Source organism: Neophocaena asiaeorientalis, unplaced genomic scaffold (genome assembly GCF_003031525.2).
Source record: "Neophocaena asiaeorientalis asiaeorientalis breed wild unplaced genomic scaffold, Neophocaena_asiaeorientalis_V1.1 scaffold72, whole genome shotgun sequence".
Classification (NCBI taxonomy): Eukaryota; Metazoa; Chordata; class Mammalia; order Artiodactyla; family Phocoenidae; genus Neophocaena; species Neophocaena asiaeorientalis.
In genome coordinates this window covers 12,933,477-12,950,226 of record NW_020185336.1, presented here as the reverse complement: position 1 = coordinate 12,950,226, position 16,750 = coordinate 12,933,477, and positions in this window count along the sequence as shown.

Here is a 16,750-nt window from a genome sequence, read left to right as displayed (position 1 = left end):
CGGGGAACTAGATCCCACATGCATTCCTCAACTAAGAAGCCTGCATGCTGCCGCTAAGGTCCAGCACAGCCAAAAATAAATAAATAAGTATTAAAAAAAAAATCAGAGTATGCTGGTTTGGGGGACAGATGGACCTGACATTTTCTGGGAAGCTGTGATCACGGGTAACTACAGCTAGTCCCAATTAGAACATATAATAATCCCACAAGTCAGGGCAAAGCAATAATTGAGACTAAGCAAAAGGCCACAGGAACCAAGGGCAGTCAAGAATTACAGATAGGGACTTCCCTATTGGCGCAGTGGTTAAGAATCCGCCTGCCAATGCAGGGGACAAGGGTTCAAGCCCTGGTCCGGGAAGATCCCACATGCCACGGAGCAACTAAGTCTGTAGACCACAGCTACAGAGGCTGTGCTCTAGAGCCCACGAGCCACAACTACTGAGCCTGCGTGCCACAACTACTGAAGCCCGCTGCACCCAGAGCCCATGCTCTACAAGAAGAGAAGCCACCGTAATGAGAAGCCCATGCACTGCAACGAAGAGTAGCCCCTGCTCACTGCAACTACAGAAAGGCTGCGCATAGCAATGAAGACCCAATGCAGCCAAAAAAAAAACCAGACAAAATAAATTAATTAATAAAAAAGACTAGAAATAACAAGATGATTTGGGTGATAATTCAAAAGTTCCTTACAGGCTTCCTAATGGGAAAGAAAGCAGTTCCAGGGCTAGGCTTGCAAGCAGAAGTAGGGGAGTGGTGCCCAGAGGAAAGTGAAGGGCTGAAAGGGAACCAGCGAGCATACTCACATTGGGAGAGCAAGAAGGAATGTCGCCTGGGAAAGTGAAATACATATGCTTCTCTGGCCTGAGTTTAACTCCCTTTAGTGTAGGAATGGCCATTTCACTGACTTAGCAACTGACCAGTAACCAAAGCAAACTGATAGAGGTGACAGTGAAAAGTGAGTTTTAAATACACTGACCAATGACCCTCAAGGCGCTGGGAATACCAGGCCCTTGTTGAGTAGTCTTCTCGAAGGCATATTTCAACCTTATGCATCAGTATCCTCATCTGTAAAATAGGAATAAGAATAAAACCTAATTCATCTAGTGGCAGTAAGTATTAAGGATATTAGAGGTAAACCATTTAGCTTCCTGCCTAGCCCACAGTTAGCTCTCGGGGTAAATTATTTATTTATTATTATCATTAACCCTGCTCTGGGGTTTCCCTTAGGACCTGAGCAATCATAGGCCACTTTTTGCCATGCTTGGGGTTTTCTGGCACTTTTGTTAAAATTTTAGTCAGCTGTCACTTTAATTTGGGGATATTTTTCTAATGAACAGTGCCAGAAATCTTGTCACATCATGTCCTTTGAAAGTGGGTTGCACTCCTGCCGCTGACCATTTCTTAAGCCCTGGCTAGGGGTGCTTAGTGGCTGATGTTTATTGAGCATTTTCCCTGTGTTGGGTCCAGCAGTCAGTGATTTATATGAATTATCACAATTATTCCTCACAAAAACTGCTTGAATTAAAACTACTATTGCCCTTATTTTACAGACAAGGAAACAGAATTTTTAAAACTGTGTCCAACTTACCAACTGCCTTGTTCTTGCATAAGTAGGATTTCCAGGAAGATCTTTCTTTCCATCTCCTATCTTTGCATCTCATTTTTCATCTACTTCTTTTCTCTCTGCTTATCAGTCACCACTGTCATCAACCACATATAAACTTTACAGCATATAGCTTCAACCACGTTGAGAAAATGTAACCTGATACTTTTAGTCCAAAGTAAAAAAGAAAGGGGAGCAGGAAGGATTACTGCCAAGTCTGAGCTAGACTTCCCCCCTTTAATAGGTCAACTGTGGCCAAGAGACCTAAGGAAATATGGCAGCTCTTTTGTTAATAACAGGATGGAGTGGAGGGAAGAACAGTTCCTAGAAGAAGGGGGTGCTTTTCCAAGATGAAGGGGTGTAGAACAGACGAAAAAATAGGTGTCCACCGCATCTGTCTGGGCTATGCATTGCCCACAGCCTCATTGCATTTTTAATATTTTGACCTCCCATTTTTAATCATTTTCAGTACAATAGAGATTTAAGAAAAAAATTTTGCTTTGGGGGCTTTCTCCTTTCTCATAGATTTCAATTCAGTATTTTGGATTGTTTCTTTAAGAATGTAAACAAACACGTCCCACTCCATAAAACTGACAAAAACAAAGCAACCAGGCAATGAGAATGGGACCTGAGACAGGCCTGTCTGGCCCCTGCTGTAAGCACTTTTCTAGTACAGTTGGATAAGGTTAGCAGAGTTCAGTTCTCTTGAGAGGTGAGCTCTGCAGGTGTTTGTAACTAGTGATTACAGAGCAGGCAAAGGGGTTGATCCTTTGAGGGAGATCTTTTAGTTCTAATTAGCTGCCCAGCCCTCTCCCCCTTCCTTCCATCAGCAAACTTTCCTTTGATCTTAATTGTGTATGGAAATGATTGCAACTAAAATGATATAATACAATAAACATTTGTTAGTTAAATTAATTTGGTAAAGTCAAATGGTGTGAGTAGCATTCAGTAACTCTGGACAATTTTATTTCTTCTATGCATAATGTAATGTTTGGCATTTATTCAGTCTACTTTTGCATATAAATGTGAGTTGGGGGCATGAAGAAATCTGCCTAACCAAAATTCCATCTCAAAACTGGACATCTGACATCAGCCCCTCGATCAGTCATGGACACCTTATACAATAAAAGCAAGGATGCTTTCTTCCCCTCCAAAACCTAAAAAAATAATAATAATTCAAATGTGAAGAACTGGTGATTTTTTTAAAAACATTTATTGGAGTATAATTGCTTTACAATGGTGTGTTAGTTTCTGCTGTATAATGAAGTGAATCAGCTATACATATACATATATCCCCATATCTCCTCCCTCTTGCATCTCGCTCCCACCCTCCCTATCCCACCCCTCTAGGTGGTCACTAAGCACCAAGCTGATCTCCCTGTGCTATGTGGCTGCTTCCCACAAGCTATCTGTTTTACATTTTGTAGTATATATTAGTCCATGCCACTCTCTCACTTCATCCCAGCTTACCCTTCTCCCTCCCCGTGTCCTCAAGTCCATTCTCTACATCTGCGTCATTATTGCTGTCCTGCCCCTAGGTTCTTAAGAACCTTTGTTTTTTTTAGATTTCATATGTATGTGTTAGCATACCATATTTGTTTTTCTCTTTCTGACTTAGCTCACTCTGTATGACTGACTCTAGGTCCATCCACCTGACTACAAATAACTCAATTTCGTTTCTTTTTATGGCTGAGTAATATTCCATTGTATATATGTGCCACATCTTCTTTATCTATTCATCCGTCGATGGACACTTAGGTTGCTTCCATGTCCTGGCTATTGTGAATAGAGTTGCAGTGAACATTGTGGTACATGACTCTTTTTGAATTATGGTTTTCTCAGGGTACATGCCCAGTAGTGGGATTGCTGGGTCGTATGGTAGTTCTATTTTTAGTTTTTTAAGGAACTGCCATACTGTTCTCCATAGTGGCTGTACCAATTTACATTCCCACCAACAGTGCAAGAAGGTTCCCTTTTCTCCACACCCCCTCCAGCATTTATTGTTTGTAGCGTTTCTGATGATGACCATTTTGACCGGTGTGAGGTGATATCTCATTGTAGTTTTGATTTGAATTTCTCTAGTGAGTAGTGATGTTGAGCATCCTTTCATGTGTTTGTTGGCAATCTGTATATCTTCTTTGGAGAAATGTCTACTTAGGTCTTCTGCCCATTTTTGCATTGGGTTGTTTGTTTTTTTGATATTGAGCTGCATGAGCTACTTGTATATTTTGGAGATTAATCCTTTGTGAGTTGCTTCATTTGTAAATATTTTCTCCCATTCTGAGGGTTGTCTTTTCGTCTTGTTTATGGTTTCCTTTGCTGTGCAAAAGCTTTTAAGTTTCGTTAGGTCCCATTTGTTTATTTTTGTTTTTATTTCCATTTTTTTTAAAGTAAAAAAATTCGTGTAAATGTATTTTAAAAGGAACAATCCCTCTGATTGAAATAATAGCTAATTCAATTTTTAGAGCAGTGTATATGTTATAATTATTCAATGGCTTTAAAATAACTTGGCACTGTTTCTTCAGTAGAGGCATTATTGTTTAATGGCAGATGAGTCATTTCCCCAGCCCCAAGCAATTAATTGGTGTTTCCTAAACTTGCCTAAAATAGGAACCACTTGGGGCTTTTGCTAAACATACGGATTCCTGAGCCCACCCCAGACCAATTGAATTAGAATTTCTAGGGAAGGCATGTGGGAATCTGTATGTTCAGTAAGCATCTCAGGTGGATCTTTTTATCAGACAGGTTTGGGGAAAACGTTGGATTCCTTTTACAGTGGCATAAATTTTTTGAATTACTGTTATACAGAGTAACTAGAATAGAGCTTTATCTTTGGAAGAACTGGGACATTAGAAAGTGTTCATAGATCACAAACCAACGCATGTTCTGCTTTATAAATACATCTTTTTACTTGAAACAAATACCATGGATTTATATATTTTCCCTTTAATCATTCAGGTACTGCAGAAATTTTTATTCCTTCAATAATAAGCCCAAGATTAAATTCATTACCACCTTGAAAAACAGAACACAAGGAAGGAAATATCTCTTATTGAACATCTCAGCATACATCAGGCATGATCCTGATAGTTGGTTTATGTAAGTTATTTACCTTAATCTTAACGATTAACTGGTGGGGTAAGTATTAATTTCCATTTTATAAATGCAGAAACTGAGTCTTGAATAGGTTAACGAATATTCCCGCGGTCACTCAGTAAGCAGAGAGACGGGGTCAAATCCACCAAGCACATGTTCTTACCACATACTAGGTTTTAGAGTTTCAGTTCCAAATCAAGGAATTCAAATTCACTAGGCAGAATAATCATGGGTTTGTGAACATTTCTTCTCTGAAGGCCAAAAAGGGGGCATTTTTTGGTATTTGGGCTGAGCCAAAGAGGGAGGAAAGGACAGATTTCAGAGTCTGATTGCCTCTTCTAAGATGAGAAGCCCCTTTTCTTCCTGTAATCAGAAAGATATCTACAATTCTCCCCTAAAAATTACCTCTCTGAAGAACAAATGAGAAAATTAATAAAATTTTAAATCTAGATATGTAACATGTGTGATATATAACTGTGGAACAGGATTTTCCTCCCACTCATTCTCTTTCTTATTTCCCCATGCTGTTTATTCTGGTTGAAGTGGTTGCAGCCAGAAACAAAAATGCCGCCTTTGGGCTTTCTTGTTTAAAAAACCTTTTTTTTTTTTTTTTTTAAAGGGTTTGTTTTCTTAGATTTTGAAGCTGTTGGAAGGTGCCAGATGGAAGGCCTTGGAGGCTGTGAGGGCTGTATTTATCTGTAGAGGAGGGCAGGTGTGCATGGGGCATGCTGGGCTTCCCACGCAGCCAGATTAGGAACCCTGGCCCTCCTGGATGACAGTTAATATTAAGGGGGGGAAGTTATGAGGACTCCCTGAAATAAAAGCAGACACTATAAGTCAGCAGCACATTCCTTTGTTGTTGCTCTGTGGCTGATATCACAAGCAAAGACCCTCCCATCCAGTCATTTTGAAAGTAGGCTAAGGATGATTTTGGAGGTGGTAATACAGTAGAGGAATGCAGGATGAAGGGAAAAAGTAGGTCACAGAATGGGGAGAATGAGGAAAAATAGTCTGAACTTGACTTTTCATATAAGGCTATCTGAATTTTGTGATATTTTTTCCTTTCCTTTCTTTCTTTTTTTCTTCCTTTCTTTCTTCCTTCTTTCCTTCCTTCCTTCCTTCTTTTTTCTTTCTTTCTTTCTCTTTCTTCCTTCCCTTCTTTCTTTCTTTCTTTTTCTTTCTTTCTTTCTTCCTTCCTTCCTTCCTTCCTTTCTTTCTTCTCTTTTCTTTCTTTAGCACAAGAGTTGCATCCAGAGTGCCGCAAATGACTTCTAGAAGATAGTCCTCACCTAGTTCAGCTACCTTTAAATGACCAATCGGTGAAGCAAAGCAGTGGGGGAAGGTGGTATCAATATTTGAGAGTCCATTCAAAAAGCCTCAGTATTTCTCCTGTTTTTCCTTCTTTACCACTGACTTATAATTTTTGAAGTTGTTTTGATTTCTATGGAGATATACATGTTTAATATACCAGCTATATTGAAAGAAGTTTCAGCATGTTCTCTCTATATGTACATATATTTACAAATGTGTGTTAAACTTATATAAATGAAATTAAGTTTCTGTATTACTATTTCTATATCATTCAAAAATGATGCAGATGGATTTTTGCCAAATTTGAATGTATGTTTATGTGACAAGTTATACTTTGTGGGGCCTACAGAAGGTAGTATCTCAGAGATATAGGCAAGATAAGAGCTGGGATTTTAAAACTTATAAGTAGTTAACAATTCTCTGGAATACTGTTGGAGAATCTACTAAAATTTTTTAAATTATAAAATTGGCGTTATTTAATTAAGATACAGTTAAAAGTCCTAATGTCTATTAAAACAAACAAAAAAGAAGCAGGTAATAGGTTTCTAGCAAAATGGTGAACCGAATATATGTCTATCTTTTCTTTCTTCCAGAAAATCTCTTGAAATGATGGATTGGAGCAGAATTAAAATGAAACAGGCACATGTGACAAAGTACTGGAACTTCTACCAAAATATCAACCATGAAATTTAAATATTAATGATAAAGGAAACAATAGATTAGACAAAACTACAGAGTATCTGAACTGGAAGATTGAAGAAAATCAGCTAGACTGCTACAGAGACAAAGATAGGCTGTATATGAAAGAATAGTTAAGAGACTATAGATAGGCCAACACATGGATAAGTTTCAGGAGAAGAAAAAAAAGAGAGAATGAGGGAGAAACAATATTTTAAAAGATGATGTCCGAGAATTTTCTAGAACTGAAAAAAACCCAAACCACCCCAAAACCCATGAGTCTTCAAACCGAGGAAGCAAACCAAAACCTGAACAGGATAAATAGATTCATTAGCACATAGTCTCTTGGTAGTAAAAATGCAGAAAATCAAAGACAAAGAAAAAAATATTAAAAGAAACCAGAGAGAAAAAGATGCAATATCAATTTTTCAAAAAGTTGACAATTATAGTGACAGTAGATTTCTCATTACCAACAACAGAGGCTAGGAGAGAATGGAATAATATCTTCAAAATGGGGAGGGAAAAGAACTTCTGTCTTAGCATAATATAACCAAATAAACTACATTCAAGACTGAGGGCAAAAAAGACACTGTCAGATAATTCTGCCGTTGAAAAACTCTCATTGAAAGAAACACTAAAGAATGTACTTCTGGGGGGCTTCCCTGGTGTCGCAGTGGTTGGGAGTCCGCCTGCCGATGCAGGTGACACGGGCTCGTGCCCTGGTCCGGGAGGATCCCACATGCCGCGGAGCGGCTGGGCCTGTGGGCCATGGCTGCTGGGCCTGCACGTCCGGAGCCTGTGCTCCGCGGTGGGAGGGGCCACAACGGTGAGAACCCCGCGTGCCGCAAAAAAAAAAAAAAAAAGAATGTACTTCTGGGCAATGAAAAATTAATCCAGGAGAAAAAAGCAACAGGCCAAAAGCAAATGAATTGGTAAGCACATTGGTAAATTGAAATAATGATTGTCTATGCTAGCAATACTACTACTACTAATGGCTGATGTGAATAAATAAAGAGGAATGAAGATAATAGACAACATTAACGTGGGAGGTAGGAGGGAGGAAATTTGAATTAAAGTGTTCTAATATTTCTTGAAGGAAGAGGAGAGAGAAAACGACTGACTTGACTTATTTTTTGTAAGAGCTTTATTAAGATATAATTAACCAACAATAAACTGTACATATTTACAGTTTATAATTTGATGTGTTTAACATATGTATACATCCACAAAACCAGCACTGTAATCAAGTTAATAAACATATTCACCACCCTCAAAAGTGTCCTCAGGACCTTTGGAATTCTGCCTGCCCTCCCTCTCCCAAACATTAGTCTTCTTTCTCCTTCTATAGATTAGTTTTCATCCTCTAGAACTTTATATAAATGGAATCATATAGTACATACAATTTTTTTGGTCTGGCTTTTCTCAGTCAGTATAATTATTTTGAGACTCAACTGAATTGCTTGTATCAATAGTTCATAATTTCATTGCCAATTAGTATTTCACGGTATGCTTATTCCTTCATCTGTTGATGGACACATGCAATCATTCCAGTTTTTGGTCATTACAAATAAAGCTGCTATGAATATTATGTAAAAGTTTTTGTTTGGATATATGTTTTCATATTTCTTGGGTAAATACCCATGAATAGAATGGCTGAATCATATGGTAGGTGTATGTTTAAATTTTTAAGAAACACCAAACTGTTTTCCAAAGTGGTTATATCATTTTACAATCCCATCAGCAGTGAATGAGAGTTCTAGATAATCTAAACTCTTGCCAACATTTGGCGTGGTCTTTAAAATTTTTGCCATTCTACTAGGTATACAGTGGTATCTCACTGCGGTTTTATTTGCAATCCCCTGATAAGGCATGATGTTGAGCATCTTTTTATGTGTTTACTAGTCACGAATATATTCCTTTGTGTTAAGTGTTCAGATATTTTTTGTCCGTTGTTTTCCATTTATTGAATTTTGAGAATTCTTTATGTATCCTGGGTACATAGTTCTGCCGTTGACAAACTCTCATTGAAAGAAACACTAAAGAATGTACTTCTGGGGGGCTTCCCTGGTGGCGCAGTGGTTGAGAGTCTGCCTGCCGATGGAGGGGACACGGGTTCGTGCCCCAGTCCGGGAAGATCCCACGTGCCGCGGAGTGGCTGGGCCCGTGAGCCATGGCCGCTGAGCCTGCGCGTCCGGAGCCTGTGCTCCGCAACGGGAGAGGCCACAACAGTGAGAGGCCCGCGTACCGCAAAAAAAAAAAAAAAAAAATATATGGTGAAAAATATATTTTTGCTTTAGTACTGATTTTAGGGAGAAAGCATTTCATCTTTTACCATTAAATATGATATTGGCAGTAGGTTTTTTGTCAATGTCTTCTAACAAGTTAAGGAAGTTTTTTTTTTTTTTTCTATTTCTAGAAGCTGAGGGTTTTTATCAGGAAGTGATGTTAGATTTTTGTCAAATGATTATTTGTCATCTATTGAGATGATCATGCGTTTTTCTTTTTTAGTCTGCTGATATGGTGAATTACATTGATTGAATTTTGAATGCTGAAACAACCTTGCATTTCTAGGATAAATCTCACTTTCTCATGATGTATTATCCTTGTTATATGCTATTGGATTCTATTTGCTAAAATTTTGTTAAGAATTTTTGCATCTATGTTCATGAGAGATGTTGGCTATTTTTTTTTTTTTTTTTCTCGTAATGTCATAATGGCTGGTTTTGGTTTCAGGGTAATGTTTGCCTTCAGAATGAGTCAGGAAATATTCACTCATTTTCAATTTTCTGGAATAGTTTGGGTAGAATTGGTATTCTCTCTACCTTAAGTGATTGGTAAAATTCCCAGTGAAGCTATCTGGGTCTGTAGTTTTCTTTGTGGGAAGATTTTAAATACAGATTCAATTTCCTTCATAAGTATATGACTATTCAGGTTATCTACTTCATCTTGAATCCTCTTTGGTAGTTTGTTATCTTTCAACGGATGTGTGTGTCCATTTCACCTACATTATAGAACTTATTGACATAAAATTCAAAACATTGCCTGATTATCCTTTTCAATATGTGTAAAATGTAGAGTGATGTTCATTCTGTCACTTGTGATATTGGTTATTTGTGTCTTTTTTCCTGATGACTCTGACTAGAGGTTTATCAATTTTACTGATCTACTCAAGAACTAGCTTTTGGTTTAATCAATTTTCCTATTATTTTCCTGTTTGCTATTTCATTGATTTCTGCTCTCATCTTTGTTTTTCCCTTTTTCTGCTTAGTTTTGGTTTTCAGTTGCTTCTTTTTTCTGGTTTCTTGAGGTGGAAACTGAGGACATTGATTTGAGCCCTTTATTCTTTTCTAATATAGGCACTTAGTGTTCTAAATTTCTATCTAAATACTGCTTTACCTGCACCCACAAATTTTCTTTAATTTTAAAAAATTGATCATGGTTTTTTAGAAGTGTGTTATGTAGTTTCCAAATATTTGAGTATTTTCCCAACATCTTTGTGTCCTTGATTCCTAATTTAATTCCATTTTGGTAAGCAAATATACTTTGTAATATTGGAATCTTTTAAAATTTGTTGAGAATATGGTTAATCTTGGTAAATGTTGCTTGTACACTAGAAAAGTTATGTATTCTGCTGTAGTTGGGTGAGGTGATCTATAAATATCAATTATATCAAGTTGTTGGTAGTGTTTTTGAAGTTTTCTGCATCTTTACTGATTTTCTGTCTACTTGTTCTAACAAATATTAAGAGCGAAGTGTTGAGCTCTCCAACTATAACTGTGGATTTGTGTATTTGTCCTTGGAGTTCATGTATTTTGAAGCACTGTTTTGGGGGTGTTATGTTCTCTTGATCAACTCATTCACTTATTATTATAAAATGACCAGCCTTGGGTTTTTTCCTCACATGCACTTACTAATCAATACTCGACTAAATTTTGGAATGGAAACTTCCACAGACCTCTGCAGTTCTCTCTTCTTGCAGCTCACTTTTTCCAGAACTCTGTCCTGAGAACACTAGCCTCCTTGGGGTCACTGGACTCCCAGCTCTGCCTTCTCAAGGCAGGGACTCTATCAGGCATGGAAACTTTCTCCAGGCAGTAAGCTGGGGTAATTCCCCTCATTTATTCACTTCATTTATTCATTCACTTCATTTATTTCCCATCTCTAGAGATCAGTGTTCTTCATTGTCTGATGGTCAATGTCTGAGGGCCATTGTTTCATATTATTTTGGCCAGTTTTTTATTAGTTTCAAATGTGAGGATAACTCTGGTGTCTATTACTCTATCTTGATCAGAAGCATAGGTTTCATTATATTTCTACCTCTACCTGATAATTTCAGAGATCTATTTTTTTAAAAAGACAGTGAAGGATACTGATTTGGGAGTCAAAATACCTAAGTTCTAATTCTATGACTTGTTGTATAAACTAGAAAAAAATCACTTTGTTGAGCCTTAAATCTCTCGTTGTTGTACTGACAGGATAAAATAAGATAAAGTAAGTAAAAGTATTTTGTAAAATATGAAGCCGTAGGCAAATGTAAAGTAATATTCAAAGATGCAAAATATGTGGGGGAGGGTTAGAAGATGTTGTCTGCCCAGTGTTTACCCATGTCTTTTCCCTTCCTCTTTCTGCTATCAGAATCTTGATTCTGTCCAGGTGAGGAGATGTGTCCAGGCCCAGGTTTTATCACACTCCCCCAGTTCTCCCTGTAGCTGGGGATGGCCATGTAATTCAGATCTGCAGAATGAGGAAAACTGGACAGTCTGCTAGTGGTACTTCCGGGTAAACCTTTGACTTCCTGATAAAAGGAGCAGACTTAACTGACATTGCCTCTTCCCCCCTCCTCTTTGCCCTGAATACAGACTTGATTTATGGCACTCTATTAGCTATTTTGTAAGTACTATGTGGGAAAGACCAAGCTATCTCACAGATACTGGTCCTAGCCTTACAGAGTTGCTGAACAACACTAGAATCCACCTTTCTCCAGATATCTTCTTTTATGAGAAAGACATCTTTTTTAAGCAATTATCACTTGGGTTCTCTTTTATTTGGTGGCAAAAATATTCAGTCTTAACTGATTCAGGAGGAGAAGGAAGAATCAAGGTGTATCTTTGTAAGTTAACTGTTTGAGGAAGTCTGTATGAAGCAGAAATTGGATAAACCAAATTTTAAATTTTGTTTAAAATCAACAGCAGTGTCTGGCCCATAGTAAGTGCTCAATAAACATTTAAAAAACAAATATGGATGGGTATATGAATCTTGCAGGACTTGTATGGATGTAAATTGACATGAAGCAATCCTTCTAAAATCCCAGCTACTACTACTATGCAATTTTGATTCAGGGCTATTGATGGTTTAGTTCATCTCATGGCATTTATCTCATTTCTATATAATTATACACATAAGGAGAATCTTCTTAGGGTAACACTAGTGGCTTTTAAAGAAGCTAACTGAACTTAGCTACAGAACATGACCTTACATTTAAAACCTGAGGAGATATCAGTGAAACTCAGCTGATCTTTTCGGAGCATTTGTTGTGAATGATAGAAAAGCTTCTTTGAAAGCAATTACACCATTATGGGGGAATTCCTGATCAAGCTATCCCTGGTATAGCTTCCAAATGCCTGGCACAGGGAAGATAAAGTTCTAATATTTCATTTTCCATGGGCGATGCATGGATAGTTTTAACAGACATTTTTTTGTCAACACTTTGCAACATTGCAAAATAGCAAATCATACGTATTAGTGATCAGAAAATGAACACCTGATTTTAATTTTGTGGGGAGGGATGAGGAGGTCTTCAATTAAAGGAATAGAAATGTCTTCTTTCTCCACACTCTCCTCCAAACATTTTCCTGAGATTCTGGTAGAAATTCCTACACAAATTGTATAATATGAGTGTTTTATTTATTTTTGCACTTAACAACAGTTATAAATAATAACCAAATATTAGAGACTCTAAACCTTGAAATGGCAGATAGGTTCTTTGGTTCATGGATTGGCATACTTTGTCCTGGCTCCTCTCAAAGTGTGAGATTATAAGAGAGACTAGATGTGATAAGACTTAAGGGGAGGAAAAATGTCCTGGTTACTGGCAGAAATATGGCTGGATGGAGCCATTAATGTAAAAAAAAGGATTTCTCAACTGCAGAAAAGAATTCTAGCTTTTCCATCCATATGGGCAACCCTCTGGGTGGGCTGATTTTGTGAGTCAATCAGACTCAAAGTTTATGTCTAGAGATTACAAAGAAAATAAATACATTTGTGGGTCAGAAATGTCTCACTTGGTCTGAATTAACTGCTTTTCTTTCTAGCTCATTTTCACTAGTTGGGGTGTGTGTGTGTCTGTGTATGTGTATGTGTGTGTGTTTATCCCTGTTTTTCTTTCTTTGATCAATCAAAACAACCTATAGGATGGGCTTCCCTGGTGGCGCAGTGGTTAAGAATCCTCCTGCCGATACAAAATTAATGCACAGAAATCTCTTGCATTCCTATACACTAATGATGAAAAATCTGAAAGAGAAATTAAGGAAACACTCCCATTTACCACTGCAACAAAAAGAATAAAATACCTAGGAATAAACCTACCTAAGGAGACAAAAGACCTGTATGCAGAAAACTATAAGATACTGATGTAAGAAATAAAAGATGATACAAAACAGATGGAGAGATATACCATGTTCTTGGATTGGAAGAATCAACATTGTGAAAATGACTATACTACCCAAAGCAATCTACAGATTCAATGCAATCCCTATCAAACTACCAATGGCATTTTTCACAGAACTAGAACAAAAAATTTTACAATTTGTGTGGAAACACAAAAGACCCCGAATAGCCAAAGCAATCTTGAGAAAGAAAAACGGAGCTGGAGGAATCAGGCTCCCTGACTTCAGACTATACTACAAAGCTACAGTAATCAAGACAGTATGGTACTGGCACAAAAATAGAAATATAGATCAATGGAACAGGATAGAAAGCCCAGAGATAAACCCACGCACATATGATCACCTTATCTTTGATAAAGTAGGCAAGAATATACAATGGAGAAAATACAGCCTCTTCAATACGTGGTGCTGGGAAAACTGGACAGCTACATGTAAAAGAATGAAATTAGAACACTCCCTAACATCATACACAAAAATAAACTCAAAATGGATTAAAGACCTAAATGTAAGGCCAGACACTATCAAACTCTTAGAGGAAAACATAGGCAGAACGATCTATGATATGAATCACAGCAAGGTCCTTTTTGACCCACCTCCTAGAAAAATGGAAATAAAACAAAAAATAAACAAATGGGACCTAATGAAACTTAAAAGCTTTTGCACAGCAAAGGAAACCATAAACAAGACAAAAAGACAACCCTCAGAATGGGAGAAAATATTTGCAAACGAAGCAACTGACAAAGGATTAATCTCCAAAATATACAAGCAGCTCATGCAGTTCAATATCAAAAAAACAACCCAGTCCAAAAATGGGCAGAAGACCTAAATAGACATTTCTCCAAAGAAGATATACAGATTGCCAACAAACACATGAAAGGATGCTCAACATTACTAATCATTAGAGAAATTCAAAACTACAATGAGGTATCACCTCACACCTCAGAATGGCCATCATCAAAAACGCTACAAACAATAAATGCTGGAGAGGGTGTGGAGAAAAGGGAACCCTCTTGTACTGATGGTGGGAATGTAAATTGATACAGCCACTATGGAGAACAGTATGGAGGTTCCTTAAAAAACCAAAAATAAAACTACCATACGACCCAGCAATCCCACTACTGGGCATATACCCTGAGAAAACCATAATTCAAAAAGAGTCATGTACCACAATGTTCATTGCAGCTCTATTTACAATAGCCAGGACATGGAAGCAACCTAAGTGTCCATCGACAGATGAATGGATAAAGAAGATGTGGCACATATATACAATGGAATATTACTCAGCCATAAAAAAGAAACGAAATTGAGTTATTTGTAGTGAGGCGGATGGACTTAGAGTTGGTCATACAGAGTGAAGTAAGTCAGAAAGAGAAAAACAAATACCGTATGCTAACACATATATATGGAATCCAGAAAAAAAGAAATGGTTCTGAAGAACCTAGGGGCAGGGCAGGAATAAAGACGCAGACATAGAGAATGGACTTGAGGACAGAGGGAGGGGGAAGGGTAAACTAGGATGAAGTGAGAGAGTGGCATTGACATATAAACACTAACAAATGTAAAATAGATAGCGAGTGGGAAGCAGCCACATAGCACAGGGAGATCAGCTCGGTACTTTGTGACCACCTAGAGGGGTGGGATAAGGAGGGTGGGAGAGGGAGATGCAAGAGGGAGGAGATATGGGGATATATGTATATGTATAGCTGATTCCCTTTGTTATAAAGCAGAAACTAACACACCATTATAAAGCAATTATACTGCAATAAAGATGTTAAAAAAAAAAAAAAGAATCTGCCTGCCAATGCAGGAGACACGTGTTTGAGCCCTGGTCCGGGAAGATCCCACATGCTGCAGAGCAATTAAGCCTGTGTGCCACAACTACTGAGCCTGTGCTCTGGAGCCCGCGTGCTCCAACTACTGGAGCCCGCGCACCTAGAGCCCACGCTCTGCAACAAGAGAAGCCACCGCAATGAGAAGCCTACTCGCTGTAACTAGAGAAAGCCTGCATGCAGCAACGAAGACCCAGCGTAGCCAATAATAATAAATTTATTAAAAAAAAAAACTATAGGTGATTTGCTTAAGAGACCATACATACACAAGATGTATTTGTGTATATCTGCTCCATAGGCTTTTGGTAAAAATTCAACAGTCATTGAACATCTGCTATGCTCAAGTCATCTTGGGTTTTACAAAGCTGAATGAAACGTGGTCCTTCACGTTTGAGCCTTGGTGTGTTATCTTATCTGGAAGCAGGTGCTTTTTAACAAGAGGGTAACAACCCTAGTTTCATATGAGAAGTACCTGCTGAGCTTGTTAAAAATACATCTGCCCAGGCCCCAGCTCTTAGCTTAGGGAAATTCTGATAATAGTCAGGGCCCATGATGCCTGCAGTTTTAACAACAAGCTCCCCACATGAATCTGATATACAAACCAGGATGAAGAAACACTGCTTTAAGCTAAGAAAGGACTAACTGCAGGAGTTTAGCCACAAGTAAACCAGGAGGATGCCCTTGAAATCTACAAAGTGAGCAGCTGGCTAAAGTCGTTTATAAGGGTGTTTCTATTTCCACTCCTTCAGAATGGATAGTTATAGTCTGAAGAGCATCCTGGAGAACAGGGTTGGTCCCAATCTTCTCTGTAAAACACCTGGAACAAGAATGCTGTAGAGGAATAAGATAACTACAGCCAAAGACCATCTTCAAAGTCTTCGCAAACACTCTGTTCTTATTTTTATCTCACACAAAATATGGTTATTTGTGTAAATTTTCTCCTTCACTAGATTGGAAAGTATTCCAGAGCAGGAGCTCTCTTCTTTCTCTAGTGAAGGTACACAATAACCCACACATAATAGCTGTTTGACAGGTTTTTGTTTTGAATTCTTCTCATCCAAATCCTGGGGTCTGACCAGGATATATTTGCATATATCCATAGTGGATATTTATAAATATCCATAAAAGTATATATTTGTTTATAAAACATTTCAGTCGCACAAAAGAATACGTAACATACATACTGAAGGAAGAACAATAATAAAACAAGCACCTATGGACCCACATCCCAGTTTATGACATAGGACGTTGCCAATACCCTTGAGGTCTCCTGTTGAACTAGATCCTATCGAACAGCTCCTGAAATTTAAATCAGAATGCGTGCATTCAATCATTGACTGATTGGCTCATTCATTCATTTGCCAAATGTGCCTACTAAGTGTCAGAATCGATGTAGACGAGGTAGTTATTTCTTCTGTTGGAGTGGGAGAGGGGGTTCAAAAGTGACATAAACTCTTTCCACAAGTGTACAGATTGTCTTTGCTGCAAGCGGCCCTAACCCCGCCTGGCCCTCCAGAGCGGCGTGGTTTCTGAGTGTGGACACTTTGAGCAGAAACTACTGGTCCCGGC